The following is a 14384-nucleotide window of genomic DNA, read 5'->3' as shown; positions in this document are numbered from 1 at the left end:
ACGCACAGCGCGCTCACGCGTGGATGCAGCAGGGACGATCCGCGCGCGCGTGCACAGCGTGCTTACGCGTGGATGAGGTTGTGCTCCCAGCACAATGCTGGCACAACGCATGCACAACTCTCTGGTTTTTGTACCAGAAGTTGCGGAAGTGCAATGTGCGCACGCGCGCACAGCGTGCTAGCGCGCCGATGGCCGTTTTTTTTTTTTAAATGTTTTTGCACCAATCTCAGCATTCTAAACCTCCAGGCATCTACCAAAACACCCTAAAACCTTATTTAACATACTAAACTACCAATTAAACTCAACTATCTACACAAAACGTGAAATTAAACTAATTCTATCAATATGTACAAAAGAGAAAATGAAAGGATTTTACCATGGTGGGTTGTCTCCCACCTAGCACTTTTGTTTATTGTCCTTAAGTTGGACTTATGGGGAGCTCCTCATCAAGGTGGCTTGTGTTTGTATTCATCTTGGAACTCCCACCAATGCTTGGTTCTCCATTGTGCCCCAAGATTCTTCATGGATTGAGCCAAGTCTTGATGGAGTTCTTCACAAGCTTGGGGCTCCTAAAGTTGATCCTCTTCTTGTAATCCGGGATCCCACACTTTGTTTTCACACCCGTCTTGAGGTTGATCATCATTATAAGTCCAACCGGGTGGTGAGTAAGGTGAATTCTCTATATAGTGGCCAACAATCCTCCTAGACCCATCTATTTGAGCACTACTCCAACCTTTATATCTCATGTTTGATGCATCAACCATAATGAGCCTTGATTTGCAACGCCAACCACGAAACATCATTCGCTTACGCTTCATCCCACAAAGGATCCTAAGTTGACCATCCGTTTCAAGCAAACCATATTCAAGTGGGATAATAAAGCTAATAGAAATGAGTTTCACCCACTCAAGTGAAGGAGTAGATGGCCACCTAGGCAAAGATGCTTCCAAAGATCTTGACAAAGCATAACCAACCCTCGTTCTTCTATTTCTAGGGACTTCCAGCTCTTCACAAGATCTCTTAATCTCAATCCTTTGTTCAACAATTTTATCTAAACCTTTTCCTTTACTCAAATCATAATAGGGAGGGTGAGAAAGATTTACCTCCTCAACGCTTTCAAATCCAACCGGAGAAGGTTCTTCATGCTTAAAGGATTCTTCACCACTAAGACTTGATGCTTGATCTTCATCACCAAGGGAACTCAATTCTTTCTCTATCCCATCCAAGTCTTCATATGGGATATGCCTTGGAAGGTGTGCACTTTCCTCCCTAGCATCAATTTCAATCATCTTGGAGGGTTTTTGTTCCCATGGAGGCTCCGTATCTCCTAAGTCTTCTACCACTTCTTCCTTGTCTTCAACAATTAAAGCTTCCTCCAATTGTTCCAATACAAAGCAACTTCCGTCATTTCCCACCGGAGTTTCCGATCTCTCCTTCATGCTATGTCCTTCATTCGATTCTCCACATGTAGCCATGGGAGTTCCTTGAGTGTTCAAGCATTGGGAGGCTAATTGATTGTTACCGCATCCAAGGTGGCCATGAAATTTTGCACATCCCTTTTCATCTCTTCTTGCCCTTGAATAAGAACACCAAAGGTTTCATCCATTAGAGATTGGGGTGGGTGGAAGGGTTCATTAAATTGGGGGGAGGATTCATAGTAGGAAAGTGGTTCTTCTTGGTAGAATTGTGGTGGTTCTATGTTTTTCACTCTTTTCACTTGTTGCACAACACACTCCATGGTTGCTTGAAATTGATCCAATGCTTCCTTGAGACGATCCCTCGACTCTTGTTCCTCTTGGATAATATGATTTGGATCATGTGGCTCTTGGTTCAATGGATATGAGTATTCTTCCATGGGAGGTTGTGGTGGAAAGTAGTATTCATCTTGTGGTTGAAAATTTTCGTACATTGGAGGTGGTTCATCTTGGTAATAATGTGGAGGAGGTGGCTCTATGTGTGGTTCATATTGCTCATATGGTTGTTGGTAGGATGGATATGGATTAGGGTCATATGAAGATGGTTGGTAAGAAGGGGCTTGTGAGTATGGTTGGGAGTTATGTTGAGGGTATGGATCATAGGCATATGGTGGTGGTTCTTGAAAATCATAAGGTGAGTCACCATAACCATTGGATTGATGTGCATCATAGAATGGCTCTTCTTCATAGTGCATTGGTAGGGGTTGTTGCCATGAGGATTGATCATAAGCATATGGCTCCTCCCACCTTTGGTCATCCCATTCTTGATACACATATTCATTATAGTCCTCATTTCCTACAACATGTTGATAACCAAACTCATAGCCAAGGTGAGAATTCATGATAGCAAGGAGAAAATGAAAACAAAATCAAATAAGAAGCAAGAAAATTAAATCCTAAAACTAGCAAGAGCTAACAAAAGCAAACATATTCACACTATTCACATATATACAATAACCAATAACATAACACCATTGCAATTCCCCGGCAACGGCGCCATTTTGATGATTTGGATTTTTGACGGTTTAGAATTTCACTAATGAAATCTCGTTGTAAAGTATAGTTTCTAGACCAAGCAATAATCCTTTCATAAAAAAAGTTGTTTGTCACTAGTACAAACCCCTAAAATTTATAAACCGAAGTATTGGACCTTGGGTCGTTCTCCCTAGGAATTACAATAAAGTGTCTTGTTATTGGTTGTGAGTTATTTTGGGGTTTTGGATAAGAAGCATGAAAAATAAATGGCAATGAAAATAACTAACAACTATAAAAGCTCTTGGCAAGGTATGAGAACTAGAAATCCTATCCTAGTTATCCTTCTCAATTGTGATGAGAATTGTTCATTGCTCCCACTTGGTTAACCTCTAACCATGGAAGAAAGTCAAGTGGATGAATCAATTTCATTCCTCAAGTCCTAATTAACTCCTAAAGGAGAGACTAGCTTTAGAGGCATTCAAATCAATTAGCAATCTCTAATTATCAATCAACAAAGGAATTAGATAACTCAAGAGTCACTAATCACTCTACCTAGGCCAAGAGGAACAAAATCTATACAAAAGTCCAACCAAGCATTTAATCAAACACTTGGAAGGCACAAAAGAAAAGTATAGTCAATCACAACAAGAGTGAATTCTAACTACAATTGAATGTAAAGAATTAACAACAACAATCAAGGAAATCACAATTATCATGAATTACCTCAAATTGCATTATTAAAAGGGAATAAAAGAAACAAAATCTATCCAAAACAAAGTGAAGAATTACAAGAATTAAAGTACATAACTAGGGAGAGGAAAAGCAGAAGATTAAGAATTGGCAAAGGAGAATTGAATTAAGGCATGAATTAAACCTAGATCTAAGAAGAGATATTAACCTAAACCTAATCCTAATCCTAGAGAGAAGTGAGAGCTTCTCTCTCTAAAACTACTTAAAACTAAAGCTATCACTTCCTTCTTTTCCAGTTGTTATCCTCCCCCTTAGGCCTTGATCCTTTTTTTTTCTTTCTATCAGCAATTGGCGCCAAAAAATGGTTTCAGAAACCCCTCAAAATCGCCAGGCACGTGTTGCCTTAATTGAAGTCATGTGCAGACATCGACGCGTGCACACACGGTACGCGTGCGCGTCCCTGGCTAATTCCGCAATGTGCGCGCGAGCGCCTTGTGCGCGTGCGCGTGCTTGGCCGTGATCAATTCTTTGGCTTTTTGTGCTTTTCTCCACTTGCATGCTTCCTTTCTTGCTTCCTTTGATCCATGCCTGGCCTATTTCAATCCTGGAATTACTAGCAAACACATCAAGGTCTCTTATGGAATCAAGGAGAAATCAAAATTCATCAAAATAAGGCCTAAAAAGCATGTTTTTACACCTAAGCACAAATACGGGAAAGATAACAAAACCATGCTAATTCATAGGTTAAATGCGAGAAAAGGTCATCAAAATACTCTAAATTCAATACAAGATAAACCCTAAAAATGGGGTTTATCAGTAACCTGTTTTGGGCGTTTAACTCCAACTTGTAACCTGTTTCTGGCATTTAACGCCAGAATGCAACATGAAACTGGAGTTGAACGCCATTTTACGTCATTTATCCTTGAGCAAAGTATAGACCATTATATATTGCTGGAAAGCCCTGAATGTCTACTTTCCAACGCAATTGAGAGCGCGCCATTTGAACTTTTGTAGCTCCAGAAAATCTATTTCGAGTACAGGGAGGTCAGAATCCAACAACATCCGCAGTCCTTTTTTCAGCCTGAATCAGATTTTTGCTCAGCTCCCTCAATTTCAGCCAGAAAATACCTAAAATTACATAAAAACACAAAAACTCATAGTAAAGTCTAGAAATATGAATTTTGCCTAGAGACTAATAAAAATATACTAAAAACTAACCAAAACATACTAAAAACCACATGAAACTAACCCCAAAAAGCGTATAAAATATCCGCTCATCAGTGGCAGTTACAACCATGGATGGCAGGACAATTCCAACCAAGGTTGGAGAGATAATTCTAACCAGAGTTGGAGGGACAACAATAATAGAGGAGGCAGAGACAATCAAGGATATCAGAGGTGGAATAATAACAACAACAGGCAGCAGAACCAGAACCATCTTTACAGAGCACCTCACCTGAGGGAGTTCCAAGGACCACAGCACAACCAACAACAAGTTCCACAGATCACTCAATCTAATTCTTCTCTGAGTGAGGAGGCGCTTCAACCCATTGCGCAAGGACAAGAGAACGTGGAGAGTTCACTTAATGGTCTAGCATCCACTATACAAGCTCTCATCTCTCAGCTGGCATCACCCAATACTTCAAATACTCAACCTGCAAGCTCCAGTGGGATTCCTTCTCAACCCTTACCCAATCCAAAGGGTGGCATCAATGCCATCTCCCTAAGGTCCGGAACCACACTACAAGAGAGGAATCAGGAAGAGCCAATCCCATCAGAACACGCCTCAGCTGAAGAGGTGGTGGAAGTAGAGGATGCTGACGAAGAAGAGGACATAGAAGACATGGTTGAAGAAGAAGAAGTCCAACCACAGAAGGAAGCATCAAAGGATGCAAATGCTGTAGAAAACGCCCTCCCTATTCCATTTCCACAAATTGCAAGGAAGCCTAGGAAGCAGATGGAACTTGATCCCAAAATGGTAGAAATATTCAAAAAGGTTGAGGTAACTGTTTCCCTTTTTGATGTTATTCAGCAGGTACCTAAATACACAAAGTTTCTAAAAGATTTATGCATACATAAAGACAAAATTAATGAATTATAAACTATTCCTTTAGGTAATTCTATATCTGCTTTAATGGGAGGTATACCTGAAAAGTGTAGTGATCCAGGTCCATGCATGGTTAACTATATTATTGGTGGTGTGATATTTTCTGACTGCATGTGTGATTTAGGAGCATGTGTTTGTATAATGCCTTTGTGTATATATGATACTTTGAGGCTCCCTCCCTTAAAAAGGTCGGCAGCTCATTTTGTGTTAGCAGATAAAAGCATTATTATAGTGATTGGAATTGCTGAAGATGTATTAGTGAGCATTAAGGGGCTCACATTCCTGAAGACTTCAAAGTTCAAGCTGGACGCATTTTCTGGAACTTATTCTCTTGAAATAGATGGCAGAATGGTGAAATTCAGTTTAAATGAAGCGATGAAGCACCCTCCGGATGATTATTCTATCTTCCAGTGTGACATCATAGATGAAACCGTGGCTGAAGTTCACCAAGGGGAATTAGAAGAGAAGTACATAGGACAAGGTCCAAGTGTGGGGATACTTTCAGAGGACAATGAGGGCACTTTGCCATTATCACCAGCCCCAGATAATCCAGAGCCTGACCATGAGCAGAAATTGAAATTAAAACCCCTCCCTTCATACCTCAAGTATGCTTACCTTGAGGACAAGCAGAAGTTTCCAGTTATCATTGCAAGGGAACTCACTTCCCAACAAGAAGAACAGCTACTCAGTGTGCTGAGGAAACACAAGAAAGCAATTGGATGGAGCCTGGTGGATATAGTAAGCATCAACCCTCAAGTTTGTGAGCACAGAATATTCCTAGAAGAGGGAGAAAAGCCTGTCCGTCAACCTCAGAGAAGACTAAATCCCACCATCTTGGAAGTTGTCAAGAAAGAAGTGACCAGGCTACTTGAAGCAGATATCATTTACCCCATCTCAGATAGCGAATGGGTCAGTCCAGTACAAGTGGTGCCTAAGAAGTCTGGAATCACAACAGTAAGAAATGAGCAAGGAGAGCTTCTGACAACTAGAGTGTAGAATTCATGGAGAGTTTGCATTGACTATAGGCGTCTCAACCAAGCCACTCGCAAGGATCATTACTGGTGCGCAGAAATCGTGACGGTTCCATTCCTTGGTAACAGCACTGAAAACTTTATACGCACGTTCATAATCTTAATTCTTTGTCACAACTTCGCACAGCTGACTAGCAAGTGCACTGGGTCGTCCAAGTAATAAACCTTACGTGAGTAAGGGTCGATCCCACGGAGATTGTCGGCTTGAAGCAAGCTATGGTCACCTTGTAAATCTCAGTCAGGCGGATTCAAATGGTTTTATGAACTAATAAGTAAAAGATAAATAAAATATAACTAGGATAGAGATACTTATGTAATTTATTGGTGAGAGTTTCAGATAAGCGTATAGAGATGCTTTCGTTCCTCTGAACCTCTGCTTTCCTGCTGTCTTCATCCAACCATTCCTACTCCTTTCCATGGCAAGCTTTATGTAGGGCATCACCGTTGTCAATGGCTACATCCCATCCTCTCTGTGAAAATGGTCCAATGCACTGTCACTGCATGGCTAATCATCTGGCGGTTCTCGATCATATTGGAATAGGATTTACTATCCTTTTGCGTCTGTCACTACGCCCAGCACTCGCGAGTTTGAAGCTCGTCACAACCATCCCTTCCCAAATCCTACTCGGAATACCACAGACAAGGTTTAGACTTTTCGGATCTCAAGAATGGCCATCCATGGGTTCTAACTTATACGACGAAGATTCTAATATCTCAGACTCGGTCCTCTGTATTAGATATCTAAGAGATACTCATTCTAGCTTGTTTGCATGTAGAACGGAAGTGTTTGTCAAGCACGCGTTCAAAGGTGAGAATGATGATGAGCGTCACATAATCACCACATTCATCATGTTCTTGGGTGTGAATGGATATCCTAGAGAAGGAATAAGCTTGAATTGAATAGAAAAACAGTTGTACTTTGTATTAATTCATGAGGAACAGCAGAGCTCCATACCTTAATATATGGAGTGTAGAAACTCTACCGTTGAAAATACATAAGTGATAATGGTCCAGGCACAGCCGAATGGCCAGCCCCCATGAACGTCTAAGATACCATAAAACTGATCAAAGATCTGATCCAAAGATGTAAATAAAATAGCAAAAAGTCCTATTTATACTAAACTAGTTACTAGGGTTTGCAGAAATGAGTAAATGATACAGAAATCTACTTCCGGGGCCCACTTGGTGTGTGCTTGGGCTGAGCATTGAGCTTTACACGTGTAGAGGTCTTTCTTGGAGTTGAACACCAGTTTGTAACCTGTTTCTGGCGTTTAACTCCACTTTGCAACCTGTTTCTGGCGTTTGACTCCAGAATGCAGCATGGAACTGGCGTTCAACGCCAGTTTACATCGTCTATCCTTAACCAAAGTATGGACTATTATATATTTCTGGAAAGCCCCGGATGTATACTTTCCAACGCAATTAAGAGCGCGCCATTTGGAGTTCTGTAGCTCCATAAAATCCACTTTGAGTGCAGGGAGGTCAGAATCCAACAGCATCTGCAGTCCTTCTTCAACCTCTGAATCTGATTTTTGCTCAAGTCCCTCAATTTCAGCCAGAAAATACCTGAAATTATAGAAAAACACGCAAAATCATAGTAAAGTCCAGAAATGTGAATTTTAATTAAAAACTAATAAAAATATACTAAAAACTAACTAAATTCTACTGAAAACTATGTAAAAATAATGCCAAAAAGCGTATAAATTATCCGCTCATCACAACACCAAACTTAAATTGTTGCTCGTCCCCAAGCAACAATAAATCAAATACGATAAAAAGAAGAGAATATACTATAAATTCCAAAATTTCAATGAAACTTAGCTCCAATAGATGAGCGGGACTTGTAGCTTTTTGCCTCTTGAATAGTTTGGGCATCTCACTTTATCCATTGAAGTTCAGAATGATTGGCATCTATACGAACTCAGAGTTCAAATAGTGTTATTGATTCTCCTAGTTCAGTATGTTGATTCTTGAACACAACTACTTTATGAGTCTTGGCCGTGGCCCTAAGCACTTTGTTTTCCAGTATTACCACCGGATACATAAATGCCATAGACACATAACTGGGGTGAACCTTTTCAGATTGTGACTCAGCTTTGCTAAAGTCCCCAATTAGAGGTGTCCAGGGTTCTTAAGCACACTCTTCTTTTTGCTTTGGACCTTGACTTTAACCACTCAATCTCAAGTTTTCACTTGACACCTTCACGCCACAAGCACATGGTTAGGGACAGCTTGGTTTAGCCGCTTAGGCCAGGATTTTATTCCCTTAGGCCCTCCTATCCACTGATGCTCAAAGCCTTGGATCCTTTTTATTTACCATTGCCTTTTGGTTTTAAGGGCTATTGGCTTTTTGCTCTTGCTTTTTGGTTTAAAGAGCTTTTGGCTTTTTCTATTTTTTCTTTTTTTTTGCCATTTTTCTTTTCCTTTTTTTTTCTGCAAGCTTTTGTATTCACTGCTTTTTCTTGCTTCAAGAATCATTTTTATGATTTTTCAGATTATCAAATAACATTTCTCCTTTTCATCATTCTTTCAAGAGCTAACATATTTAACATTCATAAACAACAACTTCAAAAGACATATGCACTGTTCAAGCATACATTCAGAAAACAAAAAGTATTGCCACCACATCAAAATAATTAAACCAGTTTCAAGGATGAATTCGAAACCATGTACTTCTTGTTCTTTTGTAATTAAAACAGTTTTCATTTAAGAGAGGTGAATGATTCATATTCATAACTTTAAGGTATAGACACTTAGACACTAATGATCATGTAATAAGACACAAATATAAATAAACATAAAGCTCAAAAATCGAAAAATAGGAAAATATATAAACATAAAGCTCAAAAATCGAAAAATAGGAAAATAAATAAACAAGGAGATTAAGGAATGAGTCCACCTTAGTGAGGGTGGCGTCTTCCTCTTCTTGAAGAACCAATGGTGCTCTTGAGCTCCTCTATGTCTCTTCCTTGTCTTTCTTGCTCCTCCCTCATAGCTCTTTGATCTTCTCTAATTTCATGGAGGATGATGGAGTGCTCTTGATGCTCCACCCTTAGTTGTCCCATGTTGGGACTTAATTCTCCTAGGGAAGTGTTGATTTGTTCTCAATAGTTTTGTGGAGAAAGTGCATCGCCTGAGGCATCTCAGGGATTTCATGGTGAGGAATCTCCTCATGCTCATGTTGAGGTCCATGATCTCTTATTTGCTCCATCCTTTTTTTAGTGATGGGCTTATCCTCTTCAATGAGGATATCTCCCTCTATGTAAATTCCAGCCGAATTGCAAAGGTGGCATATGAGGTGAGGAAAGGCTAACCTTGCCCAAGTGGTGGACTTGTCAGCTACCTTGTAGAGTTCTTGAGGTATAATCTCATGAACTTCCATCTCTTCTCCAATCATGATACTATGGATCATGATGGCCCGGTCTATAGTAACTTCAGACAGGTTACTATTAGGAATGATTGAGCGTTGAATAAACTCTAGCCATCCCCTAGCCACTGGTTTGAGGTCATGCCTTCTTAATTGAATCGGCTTGCCTCTTGAGTCAATTTTCCATTGAGCTCCTTCCTCACATATGTCTATGAGGACTTGGTCCAACCTTTAATCAAAGTTGACCCTTCTTGTGTAGGGGCGTGCGTTCTCTTCCATCATTGGCAAGTTGAACGCCAGCCTTACATTTTCCAGACTGAAATCTAAGTATTTCTCCCGAACCATAGTAAGCCAATGCTTCGGATTCGGGTTCACACTTTGATCATGGTTCCTTGTGATCCATGCGTTTGCATAGAACTCTTGAACCGTTAGGATCTCGACTTGTTGAATGGCGTTGGTGAGAACTTCCCAACCTCTTCTTTGGATTTCAAGTCGGATCTCCGGATACTCATTCCTTTTGAGCTTGAAAGGAACCTCAGGGATCACTTTCTTCTTGGCCACAACTTCATAGAAGTGGTCTTGATGGACCTTTGAGATGAATCTCTCCATCTCCCATGTCTCAGAGGTGGAAGCAATTGCCTTCCCTTTCCTCTTTCTGGAGGTTTCTCTGGCCTTAGATGCCATAAATGGTTATGGAAAAACAAAAAGCTATGCTTTTACCACACCAAACTTAAAATGTTTGCTCGTCCCCGAGCAAAAGAAGAAAGAAAGAAGTAGAAGAAGAAGAGAAATGGAGGAGAGGGAGATGGTTTCGGCCAAGGGGAAGAAGAAAGGGTCTTGTTGTGTGAAAATGAAGATGGAATGAGGGGTTTATATATGAGTGGGGAGGGGTTTAGGTTCGGCCATTTAGGGTTGGGCTTGGTAGGGAAAATATTTTGAATTTGAAGGTAGGTGGGGTTTGTGGGGAAGAGAAGATGGATGTGAGTGGTGAGGGAGTGATGGGAAAGAGGGATTGAGTTGATTGGTGAGGGGTATTTAGGGAGGAGTGTTATGAAAAGGTGGGAAGAGGAGAGAAGAAGGGTAGGTGGGGATCCTGTGGGGTCCACAGATCCTGAAGAAATCCTGTGGGGTCCACAGATCAAGTGGGGCCAAGGACTTAACATCGTTGCCTCAATTAGGCGTGTAAAACGCCCTATATATGCAATCCTGGCATTTAACGCCAGACTGCAGCATGTTGCTGGCGTTAAACGCCACTTCCTTGCTTGTTTTGGGCGTTCAACGCCAGTCTATAGCATGTTTCTGGCGTTAAACGCCAGTCTGATGCTTGTTTCTGGCGTTTAACGCCAGCTTTCCTCTGGGTGCAATCCTGGCGTTTAAGTGCCAGATTGCTGCTTATTTCTGGCGTTTAACGCCAGTTTCATGCTCTGTTCTGGCGTTAAACGCCAGCCAGATGCTCCTTACTGGCGTTTAAACGCCAGTAAGCTCTTCCTCCAGGGTGTGCTATTTTTAATGCTGTTTTTCATTCTGTTTTTAATTTTTCAGTAGTTTTTGTGACTTCACATGATCATCAACCTAATAAAACACGAAATAATAAAGAGAAAATAAAATAAAATTAATTAAATAACATTGGGTTGCCTCCCAACAAGCGCTTCTTTAATGTCAATAGCTTGACAGTGAGCTCTCATGGAGCCTCACAGATAATCAGAGCAAGGTTGGAACCTCCCAACACCAAACTTAGAGTTTGAATATGGGGGTTCACCACCAAACTTAGAGTTTGGTTGTGGCCTCCCAACACCAAACTTAGAGTTTGACTGTGAGGGCTCTGGTTGACTCTGCAGTGAGAGAAGCTTTTCATGCTTCCTCTCCATGGTTACAGAAGGAGATCCTTGAGTTTTAAACATAAGTTTGTCCTCATTCAGTTGAAAGATCAATTCTCCTCTGTCCACATCAATCACAGCTCTTGCTGTGGCTAGGAAGGGTCTTCCAAGGATGATGGATTCATCCTCATCCTTCCCAGTGTCTAGGATTATGAAATTAGCAGGGATGTAAAGGCCTTCAACTTTTACTAACACGTCCTCTACTTGTCCATAAGCCTATTTTCTGGAGTTATCTGCCATCTCTAATGAGATTCTGGCAGCTTGCACCTCAAAGATTCCCAGTTTCTCCATTACAGAGAGTGGCATGAGGTTTATCCCTGATCCAAGGTCACATAGAGCCTTCTCAAAGGCCATGGTGCCTATGGTGCAAGGTATTAAGAACTTTTCAGGATCCTGTTTCTTCTGAGGCAATGTCAGTTGATCCAGATCACTCAGTTCATTGATGAGCAAGGGAGGTTCATCTTCCCAAGTCTCATTACCAAATAATTTGGCATTCAGCTTCATGATTGCACCAAGGTACTTGGCAACTTGCTCTTCAGTAACATCTTCATTCTCTTCAGAAGAAGAATACTCATCAGAGCTCATGAATGGCATAAGGAGGTTCAATAGAATCTCTATGGTCTCTAGATGAGCCTCAGGTTCCTTTGGTTCCTAAGAGGAAAACTCTTTATTGATCACTGGACGTCCCAGGAGGTCTTCCTCACTAGGATTCACGTCCTTCCCCTCCCTTGTAGGTTCGGTCATGATGGTCAATTCAATGGCCTTGCACTCTCCTTTTGGGTTTTCTTCTGTATTGCTTAGGAGAGTACTTGGAAGAGTTTCAGTGACCCTTTTACTCAGCTGGCCCACTTGTGCCTCTAAATTTCTAATAGAGAACCTTGTTTTATTCATAAAACTTAAAGTGGCCTTAGATAGATCAGAGACTATATTTGCTAAGCTAGATGGATTCTGCTCAGAATTTTCTGTCTGTTGCTGAGTGGATGATGGAAAAGGCTTGCTATTGCTAAACCTGTTTCTTCCACCATTGTTAAAGCCTTGTTGAGGCTTTTGTTGATCCTTCCATGAGAAATTTGGATGATTTCTCCATGAGGGATTATAGGTGTTTCCATAAGGTTCACCCATGTAATTCATCTCTGCTATTGCAGGGTTCTCAGGATCATAAGCTTCTTCTTCAGAAGATGCCTCTTTAGTACTGTTGGATGATTCCTTCAATCCATTCAGACTCTGAGAGATCATATTGACTTGATGAGTTAATATTTTATTCTGAGCCAATATGGCATTCAGAGTATCAATTTCAAGAACTCCCTTCCTCATAGGCGTCCCATTACTCACAGGATTCCTTTCAGAAGTGTACATAAACTGGTTATTTGCAACCATGTCAATGAGTTCTTGAGTTTCTATAGGCGTTTTCTTTAGGTGAATGGATCCACCTGCAGAATGGTCCAGTGACATCTTTGATAGCTCAGACAGACCATCATAGAATATATCCAGGATGGTCCATTCTGAAAGCATGTCAGAAAGACACTTTTTGGTCAGTTCATTGTATCTCTCCCAAGCTTCATAGAGGGATTCACCTTCTTTCTGTTTGAAGGTTTGAACATCCATTCTAAGCTTACTAAGCTTTTGAGGAGGAAAGAACTTCGCTAAGAAAGCTGTGACCAGCTTATCCCAAGAGTTCAGGCTATCCTTAGGTTGAGAGTCCAACCATATTCTAGCTCTGTCTCTTATAGCAAACGGGAAAAGCATAAGGCTGTAGACCTCGGGATCAACCCCATTGGTCTTAACAGTATCACAGATCTGCAAGAATTCAGTTAAGAACTGAAAAGGATCTTCAGATGGAAGTCCATGAAACTTGTAGTTCTATTGCATCAGAGAAACTAATTGAGGTTTAAGCTCAAAGTTGTTTGCTCCAATGGTAGGGATTGAGATGCTTCTTCCATGTAAATTGGAATTTGGTGCAGTAAAGTCACCAAGCATCTTCCTTGCATTGTTATTATTTTCGGCCATGTTTTCTCCTTTTTCGAAAATTTCTGTCAGATTTTTCTCCAGAAAGTTGTGCTTTGGCTTCCCTTAGCTTCCTCTTCAGAGTCCTTTCAGGTTCAGGATCAGCTTCAACAAGATTGTTCTTATCCTTGTTCCTGCTCATATGAAAAAGAAGAAGACAGAAAAGAAAATATGGAATCCTCTATGTCACAGTATAGAGATTCCTTTATGTGAGTAGAAGAATAGAAAAATAGAAGAAGAGAATTTCGAACACCAAGAGGAAGAGAGGGTTCGAATTTTGAGATGAAGAGGAGTGTTAGTAAATAAATAAATAAATAAATAATTAGAAGGAGATGAGAGAGAGGGAATTTCGAAAATTAATTAAATTAAAAATAAAATTTAAAGTTAAATTTCGAAAATAAAAATTGAAATCAAATTAAATTAAAAATTAAAACAATTAGTTAATAAAAAAGAAATTTGAAAAAGGGGGAAGGGATTTTCGAAAATTAGAGAGAGATAATTTGTTAGGTAGTTTTGAAAAAGATATGATTGAAACAAAAAGATAAGATTGATTGAAAAAGATTTGAAAATCAATTTAAAAAAGATAAGAAGTTAGAAAAGATTTTGAAATTGATTTTGAAAAAGATGTGATTGAAATAAAAAAAAAAGATGTGATTGAAACAAAAAGATAAGATTGATTGAAAAAGATTTGAAAATGAAATTTAAAAAGATTTGATTTTGAAAATTAAAGTTGATTACTTGACTAACAAGAAACTAAAAAGATATGATTCTAGAGTTTAAAGATTGAACTTTTCTTATTAGGCAAGTAACAAACTTAATATTTTTGAATCAATCACATTAATTGTTAGTAATATTTTC

Source organism: Arachis ipaensis, chromosome B04 (assembly GCF_000816755.2).
Source record: "Arachis ipaensis cultivar K30076 chromosome B04, Araip1.1, whole genome shotgun sequence".
Classification (NCBI taxonomy): Eukaryota; Viridiplantae; Streptophyta; class Magnoliopsida; order Fabales; family Fabaceae; genus Arachis; species Arachis ipaensis.
Note: the sequence above shows the minus strand (reverse complement) of the source record.